Genomic DNA, 27,686 nt, shown 5'->3' with positions numbered 1-27,686 from the left:
TAAATAAATAAAATCTTTAAAATAAAATAAATACTTGTTTTTAGGATCTAAAAATAGAAAAGCGTTTTGCCTCAATCACTTTCTCCTGGCTATAAATTTTTTTGGAGGATCAGTTACTTAGCTAATGTATGTGTGTGTGTGATATTCAACCCTCACAGCATTCCAGGATACAAATGCTATTATTTACTTAAATTAGGAAACTGAGACAGAGAGGACATGTGAGTGATCCAGGATTAGAGAGCCAGAAGTTGCACCTGGTCCAGGACAGCTTCTCTAAGACCAACACGTGTATTCAGATCCTAGCAAGCAGGAAAGAGGAAAGGGACAGAGAAATTATATCCTCTTCCCTTGCAGTCCCACTCTAAAAATTGCATAGCTCACTTTTGTACTCCATCCCATTACCTAGAGGTTAGTGACATAGCCATCCTGAGGCAGTCTTTATTCAGACAGGGTGTTCTCACCTAAGTTTTCTAACTAAAAGGCAGAAAAACCAGATTTTGGTGAATAAATACAGAACAAATAATAAATGTCCATCAGATTATTCCATTTAACAATTATTCTTATTCTTTTGAGTGTCTTGTAACATCATCAATGGAATCTGTCACTGAGAAGATATGTGAATTAAAGCTTCAATAGTCTACAATTTCAATTGCTAAGTTTTCCTTAAGATTTAATTCCAGGTATGATCTTCTGACTTGGATTAATGAGAATTCACCCAAACATAATAAGAAGAAACATATATATTCACCCATTGAATATTTGCAAAATGAACCTTATACCAACTACTCAACATGAACAGCCTAAATGCTCCCATAAAACAGCACAGGGTTGCAGATTGGATAAAAAGACCAGACCCATCCATATGCTGTGTACAAGAGACTCATTTTTGGACCTAAAGATAAATCCAGACTGAAAGAGCTGAAAGTGAAGGGATGGAGAAGCATTTTTATATGAAAAAAATTTTGAATTCATTTTCTATCATGTACTGGGAAATTAAACATTTTCAAGACCAATTTCAAAAGTAAAATTTGAGGCAGTGGAGTTTAGGGTGTTTTAGAAGGATAAAAATATAATTTTAATTCTCACTTTCCTGCATATAATCTGTATAATCTTCGGACTTAGATTTCTTATCTGTAAAGTATACCTAAAATAATAAAGACTTCATAGTGATTTTAAGAGTATTAAATTTAATAAGGAATATATGTGGGTGTACATCTATATACACTTTTTATTAACATATAATGTATTATTGGTTTCAGGGATACAGGTCTGTGAATCATCAGTCTTACACAATTCATAGGGCTCACTGTAGCACATATGCTCCCCAGTGTCCATCACCCAGCCACCCTATCCCTCCCCCCTTAGTCCCCCAGCAACCCTCAGTTTGTTTCCTGAGATTAAGAGTCTCTTATGGTTTGTCTTCTTTCCCGATCCCATCTTGTTTCATTTTTTTTCCCTACCTTCCGCCCCCACAACCCCCCACCCTACCTCTCAAATTCCTCGTATCAAGAGAGATCATATCATAGTTGTCTTTCTCTGACTGACTTATTTTGTTTAGTATAATACCCTCTAGTTCCATCCACGTTGTTGCAAATGGCAAAATTTCAATTTTTGATCCCTGCATGGAATTCTATTATTTATATATTATATATATTTATATATATTATATATATTTATATATTATATATTATTTATATATTTATATATATTTATATATATACACACACATATATACACATACATGTATATATGTATACATGTATGTATATATACATATATGTATATATACATACATGTATACATATATACATGTATGTGTATATATGTGTGTATATATATGTATATGTATATGTATATATATCTATACCATATATATGCCATATATATACCATATCTTCTTTATTTATTCATCTGTTGATCAACATCTAGGTTCTTTCCATAGTTTGGCTATTGTGGACATTGCTGCTTTAAACTTTCAGGTGCACATGCCCCTTCGGATCACTACCTTTGTATCTTCAGGGTAAATACCCAGCAGTGTAATTGCTGGGTCATAGGGTAGTTCTATTTTCAACTTTTTTAGGAACCTCCATATAGTTTTCCAGAGTGACTGCACCATCATGCTTTCCCATCAACAATGTAAGAGGGTTCCCCTTGCTCTGAATTCTCACCAACAACTGTCGTTTCCTGACTGGTTAATTTTAGCAATTCTGACTGGTGTGAGGTGGTATCTCACTGTGGTTTTGCCCTGATGCCAAGTGATGTAGAGCACTTTTTCATGTGTCTGTTTGGCCATTTGAATGTCTTTGCAGAAATGTCTGTTCATGTCTTCTGCTCATTTCTTGATTGGATTATTTGTTCTTTGGGTGTTGAGTTTGATAAGTTCTTCACAGATTTTGGATACTAGGCCTTTATCTGATATGTCATTTGCAAATATCTTCTCCCATTCTGTATACTTGGGATACATCAGTGAATATAACAAATATCCTTGTCTTATTGGATCTTACATTCTAACAGGTAATATGGGAGATAAATACTAAATGTAAAAATTAAGTAATTTATATAATATGTTAGGAGGTGATACTGCTATGGAAAAAATAAAGAAGATTCAGATGTGCTAAGATGAGGTAAGACTTTACATTTTAAATGTAATATTTTTGAATAAGCCTCTAGGACTGCAGAAGGGTACTACGAGACATGTTTAGGGTTAAATTTTGACTGTATTAGGGTCAAGATAGCCAAGTGTGGAAGTCTAGTGAGTGTTTGGGTGTAAGAGTATAAATTTTGTGACGTTCTTGTGTGGGGACATGAATTTGAGAGTCATCAACATGTAGGTGGTATTTACAAAGCCACTGCAAGGAGATCACTATGTGTGTTCTGTAAATAAAGAAGAGGACTGTGGATTCAACCCTGAAGCCTTCCTATGTTAACAAGAGGAGAAAAAGAGAACCAGCAAAGGAACTTGAAAGGTCGGAAGAAAATTTGGCCAGAGAGGTACATGAGAGATCATGTGAAGATAGCCAAATGCTGCTGACTACTGAAGTAAAAGTAGGCTGTACTAATTTAGCTTGGAGGTGATTAGGGACCCAGGCAAGACCAATTGCACTGAAGTGGTAAAGTCAAATGCTTAAGTGGTATATTCATTTTCTCAGGCTGCTATAACAAAGTATCACAGACTGAATGGTTTACATAACAGCAATGTAGGGGCGCCTGGGTGGCTCAGTGGATTAAAGCCTCTGCCTTCAGCTCAGGTCATGATCCCAGGGTCCTGGGATCGAGCCCCGCATCGGTCTCTCTGCTCCGTGGAGAGCCTGCTTTCTCCTCTCTCTCTGCCTGCCCCTCTGCCTACTTGTGATCTCTGTCAAATAAATAAATAAAATCTTAAAAAAAAAAAACCCAGCAATGTATAATCTCAATTCTGTAGACTAGAAGTCCAAAATCAGGTATTGGCAGATTTCATTCTTTCATGAGACCCATGAGGAAAATCCATTCCATGCCTCTCCCCTAGCTTCCAGCGGTTTTCTGACAATGGTTGGTGTTTCTTGGCTTCTCAAATCAGCGCTTGGATCTCTGCCTTCATCTTCACGTGGCATTCTTCCTGTGGGTATACCTAAGCCCAATCCCCCCTTTATGTAACAACACTTGTCATATTGGGTTAGGGATCCACCCTACTCTAGGATAACCTCACCATAATTAATTATATCTACAACAACCTTATTTCCAAATAAGATCACAGTCTGAGGTACTGGTAGTTAGGACTTCAACAAATGAATTTGGAGAGGGGCACCTTTTAACCCACAATTGCAGAGGGATTAAGAGAGAATGGAAGGAGATATGGGGATCCAGTGAGTAGAGATCACCCTTGAGGATTTTTCTGTAAAAAAGCAGAGAAACGGTGCAGTAACTGACAGGAGGATGTGAAGTTAAGGGCATTTTTGTTGTTATTTTGTTTTATTTTTAAGATAGGAAAATTATCAATACATAGGCAGGACTGATTCAGAAGGGAGGGAAAGAACTGTTACTATAAGTGACAGATGAGAGAAGTTCTGAAGCATTAAATAAGCAATAAAAATAGGATCTAGTGCCCTTTGAAGGGGCTCACTTTTAGGCAGAAGACAAATGGTTAATTTCTAGAAATAGGAGGGCAAGAAATACATATACAGATGCTGATCTGTAGGCATGCATGGGGTAATATTCTGTAGATTTTACTTCTGGTTGTTTAATTTCTTTCTGGTGGAGCAGAAAGGAAGGTTTATAGCTTATAAAGGAGATGGGGAAAGATTGTCAAGGATTGAAGAGCTAAGAGAAGTGTGAAATAATCATCTAGAAGAAAGAGTGATTGGACTAGGGAAATACATCAAGCTTGCGTGAAAACAGTTCTTATTGGCGTAGCTGAAAGCATGTTCTGGAGCCTAGATGTCTGAAATCAAAGTGTCAGCAAGGCCAGACTCTCCCTTACAGTTCCATGGGAGACTCTCTCCTTGCCTTTTCCAGCTTTGGGTGTATGCTGGGCTTCTGGATACATCCTACTACTCACATGGCCATCTTCTCCTTGTGTCTTTACATGGTCTTTCCTCTCTGTGTCTCTGTGTCCAAATTTTCCCCACTCTGATGATCTCATTTTAACTTGATATCAATGTAAATACCTTATTTCTAAATAAAGTCATATTTTAAGGTACTGGGTGCTAGGACTTTCACATATCATTTTGAAGAATTCAGTTAGTTCATACAATGACCTAAAGAATAAGGAAGAATATAAAATTAGATATGGTGAACTTAAAGTCAATAAGAGCTGGTCAGACTGGGAGAGGAGGGACAAGGAGGGATGAGTGATTAGAGATTTTTGTTCGCTCATCTAATAGAACAAGAGAGATTTGGAAAAACAAAATGTTTGTGTTCAGCCTATAGTAGTCCCCTTTGCCTATAACCAAAGAAGTTCTGAGTTACTCTTAGCAGACTTTGAACAATTTCTGACAAATTTTAAGAAATGTTCTTAATAGAACATTCTCCTTTGAGTTATTTATATGTTAAATAATCACAGATTGACTTTGATCGGCTCTTTAAATTCTCTTTTGCTAAGCTTTAAAATTGAGTTCGATATATCAAATAATTCACCAGCAGATTCAAAAGAATCTTTTTTCATCAGTTTCATTAGTTCCGCTATTTATCTAACTCTAAGTAATGACTTCTTTAATTTCATGTGCATAGCTGTTGTTCATCACTTTGAGCGACCAATTTCTGCAATGAGGGAAATAAAGGATTCTGGGCAGATATAACTGATTAGAGTGAAATTCATGTAAGCCAAATGTGTTTCAGAAACTAAAGAGCCACCATTTATCTGAGATGAAAAATACTGTGTTAAAATAATATCTTAACTCTAATTTCTAATGCCTCTCATGTAGGGTTTATTTTCTATTACTTTATACCTGTACTTTATGCATGATCAGGGCTGAGTTGACATTAAATAAATAAAGTGGACTAGAGGGTTCTCTCACATAGTCTTGTGCACATTTACTGAGGGCATAATTTTTATAGTCAAGAATGAGAGAGATTCACACACTAATAAAGTAATTTCTTCTTAATTATTTTTGTTAATTCATATACACAGTTAAAAATTTGTAAACTGGGAACCTGGGTGGCTCAGTGGGTTAAAGCCTCTGCTTTCGGCTCAGGTCATGATCCCAGGGTCCTGGGATCGAGTCCCACATCGGGCTCTCTGCTCAGCAGGGAGCCTGCTTCCCCCACCCTCTCTCTCTCTCTCTCTCTCTCTCTCTCTGCCTGCCTCTCTGCCTACTTGTGATCTCTATCCGTCAAATAAATAATTAATAAATAAATAAATAAATAAATAAAAATTTGTAAACTGATAAAGAGGCTGAGGATTTGAATTAAAGTATTAAGAAAACATCATGTTAGAAATATAACTTTAGGGCGCCTGGCTGGCTCAGTTGGTAGAGCATGGAACTCTTGAACTCAGGGTTGTGAATTCAAGCCCCATGTTAGGCATGGAGCTTACTTAAAAAAAAAAAAAAAAAAGAAAGAAAGAAATATAAGTTTCCAATACATGCCCGTGTTACCACTTTTTAAAAGTTACCATCTAATTAATAAAATAAAATTTGAAAAAATAAGAATTCAGAGCCAAAGGTGGAAGTTCTTTTCCACTCCTCCCCTTGACTCTCATTTACTGTCTTATACAAAGAGAGATTTTGTAAGAAATTTGGTATTTATCCTTCCAGTTCCTCATCAGTAGACTTATATACAAAAACATCTTCACATTAAATAAAATTAAAATAAAGTGTATTTGATATTGCTCTGTTTTCTTTCTTCTCGTAACAATACTTTGAAGAACTTTTTTTACATCAGTTCTTATAGTTCCTTTTCATTTTTGTTTTTAGCTGTTAAAGAGCATTTGTTTATGCAGAGGTTTATTTAGTTAAATCCTATTAATGGATATTTCACAAGGGCATATAATATTATAATGACCTACCAACATTCTTCTTTTGTTTACATTTTTTTCCCCAGGGTCTGATAAAGAAAAGTGAACTGATCACTCCCTGGGATTACATATTAATTTTTTAAGAGATTTTATTTATTAATTTGACAGAGAGAGACACAGCAAGAGAGGTATTATGAGCATAGGGAATGGGAGAGGGAGAAGTAGGCTTCTTCCTCAGCAGGGAGCCCAAGGCTACCAGGAACCTGGAATCATGACCTGAGCCAAAGGCAGATGCTTAATAACTGACTTACCCAGGTGACCCTACATATTTACATATTAATAGAGATCATCAAATTCCCTCCCAAAGACGTTATATATTTAGTCCCTAACCAGCAGCAAATGAGCATACCACTTTTCCATGTGTTTGAGAGTTCCATTTCATGAAAAATTATTTTACCAGTGACACAGAAGAAAACATGTGAGGTTTTTTTGCTTTAATTTATCTTATTTGTTTGTAGGGTTGGTAAGGTTGCACATCTTTTAATGTGTTTACTGGTAGATTATAATTATTTTTCCTGAATTACCTATTCATATTCTTTGACTATTTTTGGTAAGGCATTTTTTCTTATTAGTATGCAGGGTATCTTTGTAGATTCTGGAAACTTATTTTTAGCTCTCTACTGAAATTACATTTTCCTTAGCTCTATGTTAGTCTTTTAAATTTGCTTAAGCTTCCTGTTGACATGAAAAAGAATATGTGTATTTGTGTGTATTCAAATATATAAATGTTTACCTTTATAACTTTTCTTTTCTTTTTTTTTTTGGAAGTCTTCCTTGGTGTTAGATAATGAACAATTTTTTTTCTTATTTACCTCTTTGATCCATGAGGAATTTATTTTTAATTTCAGCATGGGATATTTTTCTAATAGATAAAGAATTCCCTCCATAAGATGTTCAGTTGCCCCATCATAATTTTTGAACAGCCCATATTTTTACCAGTAACTTGAAGTACTTCTCTATGCTAATCATTGACATGTCTACATAGGTCTGTTTCTGATCATTCAATTCTGTAGTTATATTTTCTTTTATTCTGCACTAACAACATTTTTAGTCAGTCTAATTTTATATTCTTCTTTGTCACCTGTTAGACAATTTGCCCTTTAACACTTCTTTCTCTTTCAGGTGTCTTATATAATCAGTTGTCAAATTCCATAAAAAACCTTTGTTCAGGTTGCACTGAATATATGTATTTATGAGGAGAAAAATAGCACTTTTAAAATAGGATATTCTTCCATCTACTACCTTGAGGTTAAATAACGTTTTTTAAAATTTATATTTAATAAATTACTAGCCATAAAATAGCCCACATAAGTATAGATTTGGTTATTAATTTCTGGTTTTGTAGAAAATTTGTGTTGCTTTGTGAATGGGCATATTTTCTGTTTCACTGCATTTTCAGTTACTTATGAATAATGCCTAGCATTGCATTAATTTTATTCTTTTGATGATATATTGAGTAATCTTGCTGAACTGTCTTCTAAGTTATTTAGTTTGCTGTTATTTTTCCTTATTTTTAAGTAGAATATCATAATCTCTGCAAATAAAAATAGCTTTGCATTTTCCTTACAAATTCCTTCCTCATTTCTTTTGTATCAGTTGAATTGTAGACTTAATGGGAACACTTGTAACTGTTCAACATAAAGTATTAATTTTTATATGTTTCTCATAGATACCCTTTGTCAAGTTTTAGAAATCCTACATATTAAAATTCTTACAAATCTGGAATGAACATTAAATACTACAATTAGACCTTCTCATTTTATTAATTGTCATCACCTACATAGTATTTCTTTATTAAAAATCCCCCTTATAATGATATTTATTATTAATTTTTATCCTTTCTCTATTTTCATTTTTATTAGACTTCCAACAGCCTTGTGACAACATTTTTTTTGGTATTTATTATAGATTATCTATGCTTTTTGTTAACTTTATTTATATTTATTTTAATGTTAATTAATTTCTGTTTTGTTATTATTTATTTTTATTTTCTACAGACTTCTCCCCCCTAATTTCCCTGATTGGGACACCAGGATTTGGTGTTTTGTTTTTTGGGTTTTTTTGTTTGTTTATTTGCTTGTTTTTGTAGGGGATTTTTGGGGGCTTGTTTTGTTTTGTTTTAGTTTCTTAGAGCAGCTGTCATAAAATACCACAAATTGGGTGACTTAAAACAACAGAATTTATTGTCTCATACTTCTAGAGGCTGAAAAGTCTGAAATCAAATTATCAAAGTCATGCTTCCTCAGAAACTTGCAGAGTAATCCTTGTCTCTTCTCAATTTCTGGTAGCTTACTGGTAATCTTTGGCATTCATTGGTTTGGAGGTAAAGCTCCAATCTTTGTCTTTCTTACCATATGGTGTTCTTTCTGCATATCTCTGGGTCTTCACTTGGTCATCTTCTTATAAAACACCAATCATGGTGGATTAGAGATCTGCCTTGCTCCAGGATGACCTCTTGTTAACTAATTACACTTTCAATGACACTTTTTCCCAATAAGGTCACATTCTATGGTGCTGGTGATAAGGGTTCTAACATTTTGTTGTTGTTGTTGTTGGGGGGGTTGATTCAACTCCCAATGAGGGCTTAGTATTTTTAACCTTAATCTCTTTTTTTCTATTGATTAATCCTATAAATTCTTATCTAAGCATTGTTGTAACCACAGCTTCTAAGATTTTGTATGTATCAGAGAAAATTATGCACAAAGGAAGAGCTCTATTATTAACTAATATTTAAAAGATAAACATATTTCTCATTTAAACTGAAGGAAGAATTTTTCTTAATTAAGATTATCAGAGAAAGAAGAGAAGTTAAAATGACCCCCTGCTGAGAATATTGCCAGTAGGTAGGGAAAGGGATCATATGTGAAGAATAGCATAAATAAAAAGGATGCTTGGTACTGAAATATCATAATAGGGGTAAAACATGAGACAGTTCAGTATCTCAAGGGGTGGGCAGAAAATTATAATAAAGGAAGAACAAAGGCAATATGGTAGAGCCAATCACATGACTAAGTAACACTGAAGAATTCTGGCAAATGACAGGGCCTCTACTGTGACACAAAGGATCAGCCCCAATAGAAACTCCCACACTGGTACTGGCAGAAATAAAACGGTTTAAGTTTTATAGAAAATTGCATAGTAGGAAAGTTCCCAAAGGGAAGTCAATGGGGAGACTAAAATGTTTACTAAAATTGCATAGAAGGTATAAACTGGATCTCAAAAATGAGTTTTGATTTCAGAAAGAGAATTGGGCCACAACGAAATCATAGGTGAACTCTGGTTTCTGATCTGGTGCTTAGATACATCTTTTTGGGCAAGAACAACTTGGGTACTTATTGCCATGACTGAAAATTTCCTCTTGAAAGAGATCAAGGCTGAGTTTTATGTAATATTCAAGTGTTCAATAGCGAGCACTGTGTCTCTTATACATGATAGCCACTCATAAAATATATCTTAAAATAAGTAAAATCAATCAGTTGTTCCTGTTTATAGAGAGGAGGACTGCGGGATGTGGAAGGAGGTTGTAGCATGCATGTATCTGAAACAGCAGTATGCCCTAATGGTATATTTGTGTATCCAATATTGAATTATATGAAAGGAACAAAAATTGTTCAAAATAGAGCTGGTATTTTGAAAACCTTAAAAAACATTTTACTCACCTTGCTTATGATTTTTTAATGGCTTTTTTATGGTAACAAACATAGCTCTAAAAATGATAATTTAGACAGGATCATCATGAATAAATTCCACAGCTTTATGTGTATAATCCTACACATAGTTATGCAGACGGCTTTTAAATCTCAATAAATTAGATGGTTACATAATATCAGGAAAGTTAAAGCAAATGAAACATCAAATGTGAAATGACACTGGCATTTATCACATAAAATTTAAACCAGTTATTGTGGTGTTTACACTTTAAATTTATATGTATAATTCAGTCCAAACTGCAGGGAAACCCAAGAAAAGCATTTATGATAATACACTCTGTGCTTCAGAATTAATAACATGAGACTTCTCACTAAAATTCTTTATTATATATTTTGGAGAAAAATATATATAATAGAAAAAAGTATATAAACATCCTATTTTCATAGAGTATGATTACTTTATCAAGACTTTGCTTGTAGATTTGATATTCATGAGGTAGAAAAATGGCATTAATATACTCATTTTGTTTACTCTGAGTCTTTTAATAAATTCTGTTTCTAAAATTATAGGAAGAACAAGAGCTATTGCACTGGTTTCAGTTTCTCAGGATACACTGGTGTAAACTACAGAAATCTGAGCCCTCAGGAAATAGCAAAGGGGTCACAGGGAGATGCAGACTCATCACTTCTGTTTGTAATGTGATGTGTGCTGAGAGAGCATTGAAGCACAGGAGGTTATGGTTCTGATCTCGTAACCAAAAATGCATCCTTTTCTCTGCTTTGTGAACTATTTTTCTACGACAGACTTTATTTATTAAGGAGAGATTATTCTAAACTTCCCATAGCACACACAGTTTTCAAATAAAATAAACAGTAGTTTTGAAAATGATGTGTTTGTTCCGATGGTCCCTTAAAGCGTAACTCACAGGCTCATCTGCTTTTCCTTTGCTGAACAAGCTAATTCCACTTTGTTTACTCTTTTTTCTCATTGCACACAATAAAACTCTAATAGGATATCAACATATACATATGCAGCACTGACAATTTTATCTAGAAGAATCAAACACCCTCCCTACTACTAACTTTTCTTCTGGCTAAACCTTCATCCTGTGTTCTCAAGTTAAATGGTATTTCCTCAAACAAAGCTTTCCTGATTAGCTCTTAATCAGGAGACTAGTTATTCTGTATCCTAATCAACTTTTCCTCCTAGTATTTATAATTTTTTGCCCTTTGTATGTTCACTATTTAATTGAATATCTCTAAAAGGACTGTAGACTATCATTTTATCTACTGTTTGGTGCATAGTTGGCTTACAGTAAGTACTTGTTAAATGAATAATGAATGGACAATTTATAATCTTAATAAATAAAGATTAAATGAGTTATTACAAAGAAAGTAAAATAATGACTAGATATAGATTTTTAGGTTGAAAGTTTCTATGCAGGATGAATTCCCAGAAATGAAATTGGTAGAACACAGGGTTGGTTTATGTACTTGGTTTTTTTAGTAATTGCAATTAATTAATCAACTAATTAATTAGTTAACTTTCTTGAGGTAAAATTTATATCCCACAAATTCACCTATTTAAGTATAGTTTAGTGATTTTCTGTATAAGTATTTTTAATGAATAAAAACAAATTCTGATCCCTGACTTCCTGCTATATGCCAACAGAAAAATATAGGTCATGTAGATCAGAGTCATTTGGTTATTGTTACTTTTTTACCCTGGATTCTCACTTCAAAGGCAATATTTGTAAATGGCGGGAAAAATAAATAGGTACAATCTCAATCAGTTTTTTCTATGCCTCATTTCTTAGAGTGAGGGATAATTTCATTGTCTTTTTGAGCTAAGTAGCAGAATTGACTGAACAAATCTTGGGTTTAGATTAAGATATATTGATTTACGTAACTAATGTTCTATATTTTACAAGACAATGATGAGATAAATTGCTACCCAATAGAAGGTAGTTTTCCTAGCTCTAGTGTGGCCACCCGTGAGATGTAAATTGTATGTTCCAGGAGCTGGAAGATATTCCACATTATTTGCTTAATTAACTAACATTTGGTTTCAGTGGTATACTGTGATAAATGATTTTGAGGAGCCAGAAATTCCTTAGTATTGTAAAAGAAAGAACCTAAGACTTAGGGAAATAGATCTATTGGGGTGGATTTATTATGTGTGACTTAGTCCTTTCTTACCACCCCTTCCCCTGCTGCCAGCCTCATCCCTACTGGTTGCTCCCTTTCACACCGTGTTGAGAAATCTGTTGTTGGCAGGAGCATCAGCATCCTTTGATACACCTCAGTGGTTATTCACTGTCAGCCAGTGATACAAGGACAAGGTAATTCACTGGAACAAGCCCCCTGACATCAGCACAACAGGCAGGGTAGGAGTAATTATATCATGAAAACAGGGCGGCAGGGTTCAACAAAATGGTTAGAACTTTGTGAATCTTTGATTGAGGAGAGTTGATCATATCATCTCTAGAACCCCAAAGATAGGGAACTCACTGAGACCTATCTTTTTAAGTGAATAAACTCTAGATATGGTGGTGGGGGTAGGGTGGGGAAACACTACAAAAACTTGACTGAGGTCCTCTTTGGTTAGGTTTATTCCGAGGTATCTTATGGTTTTTGGTGCTATAGTAAATGGAATCGATTCTCTAATTTGCCTTTCTGTATTTTCATTGTTAGTGTATAAGAAAGCCACTGATTTCTGGACATTGACTTTGTATCCTGCTACATTACTGAATTGCTGTATGAGTTCTAGTAGTTTGGAGGTGGAGTCTTTCGGGTTTTCCATATAAAGAATCATGTCATCTGCGAAGAGAGAGAGTTTGACTTCTTCCTTGCCAATCTGGATACCTTTTATTTCTCTTTGTTGTCTGATTGCTGTTGCTAGGACTTCTAATACTATGTTGAACAAGAGTGGTGAGAGTGGGCATCCTTGTCGTGTTCCTGATCTCAATGGGAAGGCTGCAAGCTTTTTCCCATTGAGGATGATATTTGCTGTGGGTTTTTCATAGATAGATTTGATGAAGTTCAGGAATGTTCCCTCTATCCCTATACTTTGAAGCGTTTTAATCAGGAACGGATGCTGGATTTTGTCAAAGGCAAAGATGAACTTCTGGGACTTCATCAAGATAAAAAGCTTCTGCACAGCAAAAGAAACAGTCATCAAAACAAAGAGGCAACCCACGGAATGGGAGAAGATATTTGCAAATGACAGTACAGATAAAAGGTTGATATCCAGGATCTATAAAGAACTCCTCAAACTCAACACACACAAAACAGATAATCATATTAAAAAATGGGCAGAAGATATGAACAGACACTTCTCCAATGAAGACATACAAATGGCTATCAGACACATGAAAAAATGTTCATCATCACTAGCCATCAGGGAGATTCAAATCAAAACCACATTGAGATACCACCTTACACCAGTTAGAATGGCCAAAATTAGCAAGACAGGAAACAACGTGTGTTGGAGAGGATGTGGAGAAAGGGGAACCCTCTTACACTGTTGGTGGGAATGCAAACTGGTGCAGCCACTTTGGAGAACAGTGTGGAGATTCCTCAGGAAATGCAAACTGGTGCAGCCACTTTGGAGAACAGTGTGGAGATTCCTCAGGAAATTAAAAATAGATCTTCCCTATGACCCTGCAATTACACTGCTGGATATTTACCCCAAAGATACAGATGTAGTGAAAAGAAGGGCCATCTGTACCCCAATGTTTATAGCAGCAATGGCCACGGTCGCCAAACTGTGGAAAGAACCAAGATGCCCTTCAACGGACGAATGGATAAGGAAGATGTGGTCCATATACACTATGGAGTATTATGCCTCCATCAGAAAGGACGAATACCCAACTTTTGTAGCAACATGGACAGGACTGGAAGAGATTATGCTGAGTGAAATAAGTCAAACAGAGAAAGTCAAGTATCATATGGTTTCACTTATTGGTGGAGCATAACAAATAATATAGAGGACAAGGGTAGATGGAGAGGAGAAGGGAGTTGAGGGAAATTGGAAGGGGAGGTGAACCATGAGAGACTATGGACTCTGAAAAACAACCTGAGGGTTTTGAAGGGGCGGGGTGGGAGGGTGGGGGAACCAGGTGGTGGGCATTAGGGAGGGCACAGATTGCATGGAGCACTAGGTGTGGTGAAAAAACAATGAATACTGTTACGCTGAAAATAAATAAAAAATTAAAAAAAAAAAAAAAAAACTTGACTGAGGTCCTGCCCTGGGTACTAATGAACCTTGCTCAATTCCCAAATTTAAATCATCTTGCATCCCCAATCCCCTTGAGTATATGGGAATATGGAGACCTTTGAGAAAAGCTCTTATGATACTATTATCAATATATTATGGATTTTCCTCCTGTCTGTCTCTAAAGACAGCTATGTCCTTTTATCAGAATCAGTGTGCCCACCTGATATTTGGAGAGATACTGACCTCTGGCTCTCAGATGCTTCTGGTATCCAGCACACAGACTGCCATTCTTGTCCTCCAGGCAGGGCTGCGTCTTATGGGCATCAGTTGATAAATGGAGTTTTGTCTTACTCTGTCTCATAGTCGGCCCAGAGGCTCATGAAACAATTCTAAGTTAATTTCTGAATGCTCCTGAGTATAACTGACATCATAGCAAATTATAGGATGTTGGCAGGGGTGCTTGATTCTGATTATAGTGCCTTCCATGCACTGTAGACATGAAGTTGAATCTCTGGAATCCAGGTCATCCTCTGTCAAGGGATAAAAATTAAGGAAAAACAAAGAAGCCTGTGTAGGCATTCTTCTAAGAGATCAGACATCAGGAATATAGATTTGGATCACTTCCAGGTAAGAACCCTGGTCCCCTGAGGTGCAGGCTGAATGAAAAGGAACATTGATTGGATCAAGGGAAATAACATCATATATACTGGTGAAACCCTCGCGGAAAGTTGCAGATTGAAAGCAATAATAGCCACAGATAGCCTTCTTGCTCCATCCTGCACATTATTAAATTGCATATGCCTTTAACCATGTCCTTTTACTTCTTTTCATTTTCTCTGTTTGGTGGTGATTACCTTTTATAATTTATTCATAATTTATGAAAAATGAAGACAGCATTGTGACTATAAGAGAATTAATATTACCCAGAAATAAATGTAATGATTGATGAGATTTTGGGTCTTCCCTTTCAGGGAGACAAGGAACAGACTTTCATTTGTCTGAGGATTAACTGTGTCATGTGGGAAAATATTGCTTTTATAAAATCTTTATTAAAAAAAAGCGAGAACAAAGGCAAGACGTAAAAGTATTATAATTGCCAAAGATTTTATACATACTCAATATTAAAAATATTTTTGCTCAAGAAAGTACCATTAATTTTACAGTTTCACATTACAATATCAAATTATCAACTATATTTTAATATAAAGAGAATAAAGAGGTCAGAATAAGTAAGATAAGTCGTGAGGCAGCTTCTTCCATATGTCTTCATAGGGGTAACTTTTGTGCTCAGCATTATGCATCATCAATAGCTATTTTAATAGTGTACATGTGGACAGTGTTATAGATAAAGTTAATACAAAGAAAAAGATTTAAACTTCATTTGGAAAAATGCTACTTAGGGTTATATTCTTTTTTTTTTAAAGATTTTATATATTTATTTGACAGAGAGAGAGATCACAAGTAAGCAGAGAGGCAGGCAGACAGAGAGGGGGAAGCAGGCTCCCTCCTGAGCAGAGAGCCTGATGTGGGGCTTGATCCCAGGACCCTGAGATCATGACTTGAGCTGAAGGCAGAGGCTCAACCCACTGAGCCACCCAGGCACCCCAGGGTTATATTCTTAACCAAAGGCAAAGAAAATGTAATTCATAGATCATTTCAATCATATAAACCAGATGCAGCACTATAAAACTTAAAGATAATTTAAAATTATAAAATTATGCATCATATTCTATAAATAATGCCTGTGTTCTACATTTGTACATGATAAATTTGACTTAAATCTTATCCCAGTTTATTTGCTTAAAGGGGGCATGAATATGACCTTTATTTAAATCTGTTTTACCAATTAGTTTTAACTATGGTCTTGGAAAATTTCCTCAATCTTTTTAGACCCATGTGCATCTTATTATTCAATTAATTCATTTTATTTATTACTTCTTTAACTTACTTTAGAAATTTGACTTATTCTCTCTTGGTTCCTAACCACTGCTTCTTTATTGTATTATATTCCTATTTAAAGCACGTCACATTAACTTGAATCTTTGAAGTGTCACATTTTATTTTTTTAAAGTGCTCTTTTGTTGCCTAATTACCTCTGATTTCTATTAAATCAATCCCTATCTTTTAATTTAGTTTTTCTCTCTTTATAATATTGTGTTTTCTCCAAATATCTGGTAGTTCTATTTTAGAATGAGGTTCTAAGCTGATTATAACATTCTCTAGAAAGGGTTTCTGCTTCACATGTTTAGATCTGGTTTCATATTCATTTTTCTGAATGGGAGAGCTGAACATGAGCTCTGGGCATGTAGTGAAATATTTTGCCTGAGACAAGCCATATACACACACACACACACACACACACACACACACACACATATATACACACAGACACATATATATGTGTATATATATACACACACACACAATCTAATATAAAATATATTATACTAAATATATATAAATATCTATTAATAACATATATAAAATACTATACCATATATATATTTACATATATACACACACACACACACCTCTCTCTCTTTCTCTCTCTCTCTCTCTATATATATATATATATATATATTTTTATATATATATATATATTTTTTTCCCCCCTCTTTCTCTTTCCTCACAGAATTTCAGCAGATTTTCCTATGTGGCCAGAATACAGAGAGCTCTTCACTAACATAGCTATTCTTTTTTGTTGTTGTTGTTGTTAATTATTTTTATTAACATATAATGTATTATTAGCCCCAGGGGTACAGGTCTGTGAATCGTCAGGTTTACACACTTCACAGCACTCACCATAATACATACCCTCCCCAATGTCCACAACCCAACCACCCTCTCCATACCCACCTACCCCCAGCAACCCTCAGTTTGTTTGTAAGATCAAGAGTCTCCCACCTAATACCATCTTGTTTCATTTCTTCCTTCCCTAATCTCCAAACCCCCCCACTCTGCCTCTCAAATTCCTCATATCATGGAGATCATATGATAATTGTCTTCCTCTGATTGACTTATTTTGCTCAGCATAATACCCTCTAGTTCCAGCCACATCATTGCAAGTGGCAAGATTTCATTTCTTTTGATGGCTGCATAGTATTCCACTGTAAATATATACTACCTCTTCTTTATCCATTCATCTGTTGATGGACATTTCAGTTCTTTCTATAGTTTGGCTATTGTGGACATTGCTGCTATGAATATTCGGGTTCACGTGTCACTTCGGATGATCACTACAATTGTATCTTTAGGGTAAATACCCAGTAGTGCAATTGCAGGGTCATAGGCTAGCTCTATTTTCAACTTTTTAAGGAACCTCCATGCTGTTTTCCAGAGTGGTTGCACCAGCTTGCTTTCCCATCAACAGTGTAGGAGGGTTCCCCATTCTCTGCTTCCTCTCCAACATCTGCCATTTCCTGGCTTGTTAATTTTGGCCATTCTGACAGGTGTGAGGTGGTATCTCATTGTGGAATTGATTTGTATTTCCTTGATGCCAAGTGATGTTGAGCACTTTTTCATGCGTCTGTTGGCCATCTGGATGTCTTCTTTGCAGAAATGTCTGTTCAAGTCTTCTGCCCATTTCTTGATTAGATTATTTGTTCTTTGGGTGTTGAGTTTGATAAGTTCTTTATAGATTTTGGATGCTAGCCCTTTATCTGATATGTCATTTGCGAATATCTTCTCCCATTCTGTCAGTTGTCTTTAGGTTCTGTTGACTGTTCTCTTTGCTATGCAAAAGATTTTGATCTTGATGAAGTCCCAATAGTTCATTTTTACCCTTGCTTCCCTTGCCTTTGGCAATATTTCTAGGAAGAAGTTGCTGCAGCTTAAGTAGAAGAAGTTGCTGCCTGTGTTCTCCACAAGGATTTTGATGGATTCCTGTCTCACATTGAGGTCTTTCATCCATTTTGAGTCTGTTTTTTGTGTGATGTAAGGAAATGGTCCAGATTCATTTTTCTGCAAGTGGCTGTCCAATTTTCCCAACACCATTTGTTGAAGAGACTGTCTTTTTTCCATTGGACATTCTTTCCTGCTTTCTTGAAGATTAGTTGACCATAGAGTTGAGGCTCTATTTCTGGGCTCTCTATTCTCTCTATTAGTTCCATTGATCTCTGTGTCTGTTTTTATGCCAGTACCATACATCTTGATGATTACAACTTTGTAATAGAACTTAAGACTGGAATTGAGATGCCACCAACTTTGCCTTTCTTTTTCAATATTCCTCTGGCTATTCAGGGTCTTTTCTGCTTCCATATGAATTTTAGGATCATTTATTCCATTTCTTTAAAAAAACTTGATGGTATTTTCCTAGGGATTGCATTAAATGTATAGATTACTCTAGATAGCATAGACATTTTTACAATATTTGTTCTTCCAATCCATGAGCAGGGAACATTTTTCCATTTCTTTGTGTCTTTCTCAATTTCTTTCATGAGTGCGTTACAGTTTTCTGAGTACAGATTCTTTGCCTCCTTGTCTAGGTTAATTCCTAGGTATCTTATGGTTTGGGGTGCAATTGTAAATGGGGTCAACTCCTTAATTTCTCTTTCTTCTGTCTTTTTGTTGGTGTATAAAATGCAACTGATTTCTGTGCATTGATTTTATATCCTGACACTTCACTGATTTCCTGTACAAGTTCTAGCAGTTTTGGATTGGAGTCTTTTGAGTTTTCCACATAAAGTATCAGATCATCTGCAAAGAGTGAGTTTGACTTCTTCTTTGCCAATTCAGATGCGTTTTATTTCTTTTTGTTATCTGATTGCTGGGGATAGGACTTCTAGTATTATGTTGAATAGCAGAGGTGATAGTGGACATCCCTGCCATGTTCCTGACCTTAGGGGAAAAGCTCTCAGTTTTTCTCCATTGAGAATGATACTTGCTGTGGGTTTTTCATAGATGGCTTTGATAACATTGAGGTATGTGCTCTCTATCCCTATACTTTGAAGAATTTTGATCAAGAAAGGATGCTGTACTTTGTCAAATGCTTTTGCAGAATCTATTGAGAGTATCATATGGTTCTTGTTCTTTCTTTTATTAATGTATTGTATCACATTGATTGATTTGTGGATGTTGAACCAACCTTGCAGCCCAGTAATAAATCCCACTTGGTCGTGGTGAATAATCCTTTTATTGGACTGTTGGAGCCTATTGGCTAATATTTTGGTGAGAATTTTTGCATCTGTGTTCATCAAGAATATTGGTCTGTAATTCTCCTTTTTGATGGGATCTTTGTCTGGTTTAGGGATCAAGGTAATGCTGGCCTCATAAAATGAGTTTGGAAGTTTTCCTTCCACTTCTATTTTTGGGAACAGTTTCAGGAGAATAGGAATTAATTCTTCTTTAAATGCTTGGTAGAATGCCCCTGGGAAGCCATCTGGCCCTGGGCTCTAGTTTGTTGGCAGATTTTTGATGACTGCTTCAATCTCCTTACCAGTTATGGGTTTGTTCAGGTTTTCTATTTCTTCCTGGTTCAGTTGTGGTAGTTTATACTTCTCTAGGAATGCATCCATTTCTTCCAGATGGTCAAATTTGCTGGCGTATAGTTGTTCATAATATAGTCTTATAATTGTTTGTATTTCTTCTTTGGTGTTGGTTGTGATCTCTCCTCTTTCATTCATGAATTTATTTATTTGGGTCCTTTCTCTTTTGTTCTTGATAAGTCTGGCCAGGGGTTTATCAATCTTATTAAATCCTTCAAAGAACCAGCTCCTAGTTTCGTTGATCTGATCTACTCTTCTTTTGGTTTCTATTTCATTGATTTCTGCTCTGATCTTTATGATTTCTCTTCTGTTGGTCTAGGCGTTCTTTGTTGTTATTTCTCCAGCTCCTTTAGGTGTAGGGTTTGATTGCATACTTGAGACCTTTATTGGTTCTTGAGAAAGGCTTCTATGGCTATGTACTTTCCTCTCAGGACTGCCTTTGCTGTGTCCCATAGATTTTTAACAGTTGTGTTTTCATTTTCATTTGTTTCCATGAATTTTTTTCAATTCTTCTTTAATTTCCTGGTTGACCCATTTATTCTTTAGTGGGATGCGCTTTAGCCTCCATGTATTTGAATTCTTTCCACCTTTCCTCTTGTGATTGAGTTCTAGCTTTGGAGCATTATGGTCTGAAAATATGCAGGGAATGATCCCAGTCTTTTGTTTCTGGTTGAGAACTGATTTGTGACCCAGGATGTGATCTATTCTAGAGAATGTTCCATGTGCACTAGAGAAAAATGTGTATTCTGTTGCTTTGGGATGGAATGTTCTGAATATATCTGTGATGTCCATCTGGTCCAGTGTGTTATTTAAAGCCTTTATTTCCTTGTTGATATTTTGCTTGTGCAATCTGCCCTTTTCAGTGAGGGTGGGTGTTCAAGTCCCCTACTATTATTGTATTATTGTCAATGTGTTTCTTTGATTTTGTTATTAATTGATTTATACAGTTGGCTGCTCCCATGTTAGGGGCATAGATATTTAAGATTGTTAGTTCTTCTTGTTGGACAGACCCTTTGAGTATGATATAGTGTCCTTCCTCATCTCTTATTATAGTCTTTGGCTTAAAATCTAATTGATCTGATATAAGGATTGCCACCCTAGCTTTCTTTTGATGTCCATTAACGTGGTAAATTGTTTTCCACTCCCTCACTTTAAATCTAGAGGTGTCTTTGTGTCTAAAATGAGTTTCTTGTAGACACCATATTGATGGGTCTTGTGGTTTTGTTGGTGTTGTTGTTTTATCATTCTGATACCCTGTGTCTTTTGTCTGGGACATTTAGCCCATTTACATTCAGGGTAACTATTGATAGATATTAATTTAGTGCCATTGTATTGCCTGCAAGGTGACTGTTACTGTATATTGTCTCTGTTCCTTTCTGGTCTACTACTCTCAGGCTCTCTCTTTGCTTAGAGGACCCCTTTCAATATTTCCTGTAGGGCAATTTTGGTGATAGCAAATTCTTTTAAATTTTGTTTGTCCTGGAGGCTTTTTATCTCTCCTTCTTTTTTCAATGATAACCTAACTGGATAGAGTATTTTTCGTTGCATATTTTTCTCATTTAGTGCTCTGAATAGATCATGCCAGTTCTTTCTGACCTGCCAGGTCTCTGTGGATAAGTCTGCTGCCAATCTAGTATTTCTACGATTGTATGTTACAGACTTCTGTAGACAGACAGCTGCTTTCAGGATTTTCTCTTTGTCACTAAGACTAGTAAGTTTTACTATTAGATGATGGGGTGTGGACCTATTTTTACTGATTTTGAGGGGCATTCTCTGTGCCTCCTGGACTTTGATGCTTGTTCCCTTTGCCATTTTAGGGAAATTCTCTACTGTAATTTGCCCTATTATACCTTCTGCCCCTCTCCCTCTTTCTTCTTTTTCTGGAATCCCAATTATTCTAATATTGTTTCATCTTATGATATCACTTATCTCTTGATTTCTCCCATTGTGGTCCAGTGGTTGTTTGTCTCTCTTTTGCTTAGCTTCTTTTTTCCCTGTCCCTTGGTCTTCTATATTACTAATTCTCTTTTCTGCCTCATTTATCCTAGCAGTAAGAGCCTCCATTTTTTATTGCACCTCATTAATATCTTTTTTTTATTTCAACTTGGTTAGATTTTTGTTCTTTTATTTCTCCAGAAAGGGCTTTTATTTCTCCAGAAAGAGTTTCTCTAATATCCTTCATGCCTTTTTCGAGCTCAGCTAGCACCTGAGAATTGTTGTTTTGAACTCTAGTTCCGACAAATTACCAATGTCTTTATGGATTAGGTCCCTAGCCTTTGGTACTGCCTCTTGTTCTTTTTTTTTTTTTTGTGGTGAGTTTTTCTGCCTTGTCATTTTATCCAGATAAGAATATATGAACGAGAGAATAAAATGGTAAAAGGGTGGCAAAGACCCCAGAAAAATGTATACTAACCAAATCAGAAGAGATCCAAACCTGGGGGGAAAAGAAAGGGGCATTAAAGAAATACGTATAAAAAAATAAAAAATAAAAAATTATATATATATTAGACTGGTGGATAGAACAGAGTCACACTTGATTTTTGGTGTATTTTGGTCTCTTAGAAAAAACTACTTCCCAAAATTTTGAAGAGAGAAAAACTTATATATATACAAATATAAGGGTTAACACAATGAAGGGATGGAATATTACTGTAATGATGAAAATTAAAAATTTTCTAAAAAAAGGAATTGATAAGCAAGTTGGAAAAAGAAAAAAAAAAAGAGGAGGGAATGTGCTCAAGCTGGAGACTAGAACAAAGCCATGTGATAGATCAGGGTATATTTTGATTTATTAGAAGAAATTGTATCCTAAAATGTTTTAGAAAAAAAAATCTATATGTATACAAAAAATTAGGTTAAATACAATAAAAGGATAAAATATGACTATTACAATGAAGGTTTAAAAAGATTTTTTTTAGAAAGGTATTGTGAAGATAAACTAGTTAAAAAAACATTAAAAAAGGAAAGAGGAAAATTTTTAAAAATAGAATAAGAAAAAAAATAAAATTAAAAAAATTTAACTTTGCAAGACTAAAGGATCATGGGGGAAAAGCCATGAATTCTCTGTGTTGCTTTCCCCTCACTCTGGAGTTCTGCTGTTCTCCTTGATCAGTGAGCTTCATCTTGGCTGGATGTTCTTGTTGATCTTCTGCAGGAGGGGTCTGTCTCAGTGATACTCAAATGTCTTTGTCCAAGGTAGAATTGCACCACCCTTGCCAGGGACCTGGGTAAGTAATCTGCTTGGGTTCTCCTCAGAGCTTTTGTTCCCTGAACGCTTTCTGTAGAGCTCTGGAGGACGGGAATGAAGATGGCGGCCGCCCACTCTCTGGCCTGGAGGAGCTGAGATCTCAGAGCCCCACTCCTCAGTATGCCCTCAGAGATAAGCAGTCAATCACTCTTGTCTCCCTGGTCTCTGGCCACACTTCGAGCTCACCCAGCCTATGACCAAGTATTTCTGTCTCTGGTGCATGGCCCTGTTTGGAGTGTCCAAACCCAACAGATTTCTGCTGTGCTGCTCCTCCTGGAGCAGGAAGGTGAGTCTCCTGGATCTGCCACTTGTGGGGTCCTTGCTCGAAGAGCAGTGACCTGACTGTGCGTTGGATCCCGGTTTAAGGTAACCCCAACCTGAAAGCTCACTCTTCAGCTATCTCTGTAGTTGGCTTCCCTTCTCTGATACCTGGAAGCTCTGCCACACTCAGACACCCCCAGTCTTTCAGTAACCCCATGGGACCTGAGACCGCACTGTCCCCACGGGGGCTTCACCCCTACTTAGCCTCTGGAGTGATTTCCCTCAGTGAAGCAGACTTCTAAAAGTTCTGATTTTGTGCTACACTGCTCTGCATTTGCTGACAGGCGGCCTCTCCCACCGCAGTCTATCTTCCCGTCTCTTTGGACTCACTTCTCTGCACGTCCTACTTTTCAGAAGGTGGTTGATTTTCTGTAACTTAGCTATTCTGTAGATAGTTCTTTAATAAATTACCTATGGCAGTTTTTATTTTACAAATACAACAACAAAAGTATCTCCCATTTTATGTGATCTTCTTACAAGGTGCCTTTGACTCTCCTCCCAAGGAAAGGTGAATCCTGTGATGTCTGCACTTGAAATATCAATGGGTTTATATCTATAGTAGATACTGGCTTGTTAGGCTAGGTCATAAGAAGTTATAAAACTTATGTCTCTTTCTTCTTGGGAGGCTCATGCCTCTCACCGAACCACCAGAGAGGAGGCTCAAGCAACAACTTGGAGAGGCCATGTGTAAGTGTTGCAGCCAATGGTCACAGCTGAGGTCCTGTGACAGCCAGTAAAATCATCAGACAAGAGAGTGAGGGAGACTTTAGATAACGTCAGCCCTCAGCTGGAATCCTTCCTAGCCTTTGAGTTACTCCAAGCATTCAATTAGCTCCAACTTTGGAATCTTTCCAGGTAAGGCCATAGATATGTGGAACAGAGACAAGGCAATTATTTAACCCAAAGGATCAGGGAGTATAATAAAATTAGGGCTTTTTTGCCATTATATTTGTGATTTTTTTCATGCAATAATGCTAACTTGAATACTACTCTCACTTTATTTTCACAAGCCACTCTGTTGTGTGTATTTACTAACTTGACTTTGAGCTTAGAGTCTTGCTTATACATTCCAGAGGAAACAGATTTCTGACACTGAGGCATCTTCTCTCTTGGGTGTATTCAGCCCAGTGACTATTGTGCTGGACCTGTGCATCAGTACATATCATCCACCATCTGTATTTAAGAAATCCATCAAAACCTCCATTTACTAATTATAACTTGTCCTTTTGTTGGGATTTTCTGTCAGGGATATTTTTATCAACTAAGTAGAGATTAGATAGTTGAATGTATGTAATCTCTCTGCCATCTTGCATCAGAAACCCCATAAATTTTCATTAACAGAAGTTTCAAAATCTTTGTCATTAAAAAAAAAAAGTTGTTTGGAAAAGGTAGGATTTGATTGTGGCCTTTCATGTTGCTTTTACATTTTTACTATTTTATGGGGGCCATTATCCATAAAAATTATATTACCAGTAAAGCCTACATTATAACTAGACAATGTGGAATGATGAACACTAAGAGTAAAATCAAGGACAGTTAGGAATGCTTGGAAAATGTTATTAGCCAGATCCTGCCAGCAAACCAGTCACAATTAAAGACTTGACTCTTTAGGAGGCATATTGATTCTGAAAGTCCATTAGTGTTCCATGAAGTAAACTACAGATTGATTTGGCCTAATGATTTGCAAGCTTACTTACTGAGTTAAAATATGAGAAAAGCCTAGCTCAGTGTCTGGAACACAGTTAGAGTCAGTAAGAAGTTGTTACTTCAGTGTTTGAAAATCAAGTGGGTTATTTGAACTTGGCCAAAATTATCTCTTTATTAGCATCTTCAGGTATTTCTGTAGCTTTTGATTATCAACATAGAACCAATCATCAAATATTTCGATGTTATATTAGATGGTTTCACATAATGACAACTATTCAAAATGATATATGTGCTTATATAGGATTTGACCTTTGCTGGAGGTAATCAGAGGCTGTAGACTGTTACAGACAGTGCGCAAAGAAAAAAAAAATATCTGGTAACTTTTAAGATAACTTTAAACTCTGAAATATTTCGATGAATAATGAAAACATTATGGGAATATTTATAATTCTGTTTTGTTTGCCTAATTGTTTTAAAATTAAATTTGAAACATTCTCTTAATAAGTGAACTTGATTTAATATCATAGTTTATTCCTCTAGGGTGAACATTTATTAATGAAGCACTAAATTCTCCAATGATAATGGCTCTTTGTCTAGATTTCTAAAACGAAAGCAACTAATTCACATGAATTTCATATTACTTTATTTGCAAACACTTAAATTTGGAAATTAATTAGATCAAAAGCAAATTCAGCCATTTTATTCATCTCAGTATGTTTTGAATAGAACACATATATAAATATTAAATTTTTAAAAATTTTTAAAAATTTTTTTAAAGATTTTATTTATTTGACAGAGATCACAAGTAGACAGGCAGGCAGAGAGTGGGGTGGGGGGGGAAGCAGTCTCCCTGCCTGATATGGGGCTCGATCCCAGAACCCTGGGATCATGACCTGAGCTAAAGGCAGAGACTTTAACCCACTGAGCCACCCAGGCGCCCCATAAATATTAAATTCTCTATAAATCTAGTGCCTTTTATAATTGTCCAATATCTTAAAACAAAGGTAAATAAATTAAGTCATAAAAAGCATCCATTATTTTAGGAATGACAAACATTAGTTCATAGAATAAACTGTGAAGGCTGTTAATTGGGTAATATCTAGGTGAGGAAAATAAGAAAGAAAAATAAATATTATATAATGCATATTATTATTAGTTATATTATTATATTATTTTGTATTTAATTTAATTTATTATTATTATATAAATATTACTTTAAAAAATACTGAGATGTTATTTTAAATTACTATTGGAACCTTCAATTTTTTAAAAAAGATTTTATTTGAGCAAGAGAGAGAAAGAGAGAGAGAGAGAGCACAAGCAGTGGGGAGGGGCAGAAGGAGAGGGAGAAGCAAACTCCCCACTGAGCAGGAAGCCCAATGCAGGACTTGATCCCAGGACCCAGACACTTAACCAACTGAGCCACCCAAGTGCCCTAGAACCTTCAATTTTAATAATACCTTCTATCTCTTCCTTCAAATTATCAATTCTGACTCTAAAAATTCTTTGTTTAATAAAAATTCTTGACATCAAAAAATAAGGAAATAACTGATTTCTTTCCTTAGGCTGAATGTGACTGCATTTATAAAAAGATTTAATTTAGACAATAGGTTTTTCTCATTTCCTAGCTCTATTTATACCTCTATTGATTACTATTTTTCCAATTTTTTTCTAATGTATGCAGAGATTTCAGTTATGTTTAACAATGGATCTGTGTTACACAAATACATTCAGTTTCAAAAACTATATTACAAAATATTGCAAGCTCATAAGATTGTGGTATATTGAGACTTTATCCTTGCACATAGTACAGAACTTTGTTTGAAAGAAATTGGCAATTAATAAATTATAAAAAGAAAGAAATTAATAAGTGTATTTTTAAAAAACAACCTGTAATTGGTTAATGAATCATTGATCATATTCTGCTTTAGTCTCAATCTTGGTGAAGATGTAAGCTATGCATTTGAGATGAGAGCTTTCTATGAATCAATATGAAAACTTTTTGTAGAAAGTACAATGACTTGGGATGACTCAGGAGGAATATATTGACAAATTTCACCATTTATGTCAGGGATCAACTGCATCTCACTAATGACTGACTTGGCCATCTAATGTGTACTATCTATACCAGGCAGTCAAGATTGAGAATAATTGATTCTGACTATTCATAAAATTTATTAACAGACAGATCATATAGTTATATTCTGATTCCTACTTCAGCTCAAATTCCTATCTTGGACCTGTGGTTTACCATTTATGTTTGGGTAGAGAACTTTCATGATTAATCAACTTTTATAGTTTATGATCCCTTAGAAAATATTATTCACTTGGCACCAGCTACCTCTATTGAATTTGACCTCATGACATTAGAACCCATTAGCACTTGACCCTTGGTGGGGAATGAAAATGTGATATTGCTCTCAGATGGCATCCTCTTACCTCATTCTAGTCTCCTATTTTAACTGGTACTTAAATTGTAATACTCCTATCCTTCAGTACCGTCAATAAATCAAGTTTTCTACCTATGACATTGGCAGAGACATCCCTCCACCATTCCTTATAATTTCCCTGTCTATAACCAGTCTGCATGCCCAGTAAGTCACTTTGCCTAAGTTTCATTAATGAAATA

The sequence above is a fragment of the Martes martes genome, assembly GCF_963455335.1.
Source record: "Martes martes genome assembly, chromosome: 2".
Classification (NCBI taxonomy): domain Eukaryota; kingdom Metazoa; phylum Chordata; class Mammalia; order Carnivora; family Mustelidae; genus Martes; species Martes martes.
The sequence above is the reverse complement of the archived record's forward strand: the minus strand, read 5'-3'. Positions refer to the sequence as shown.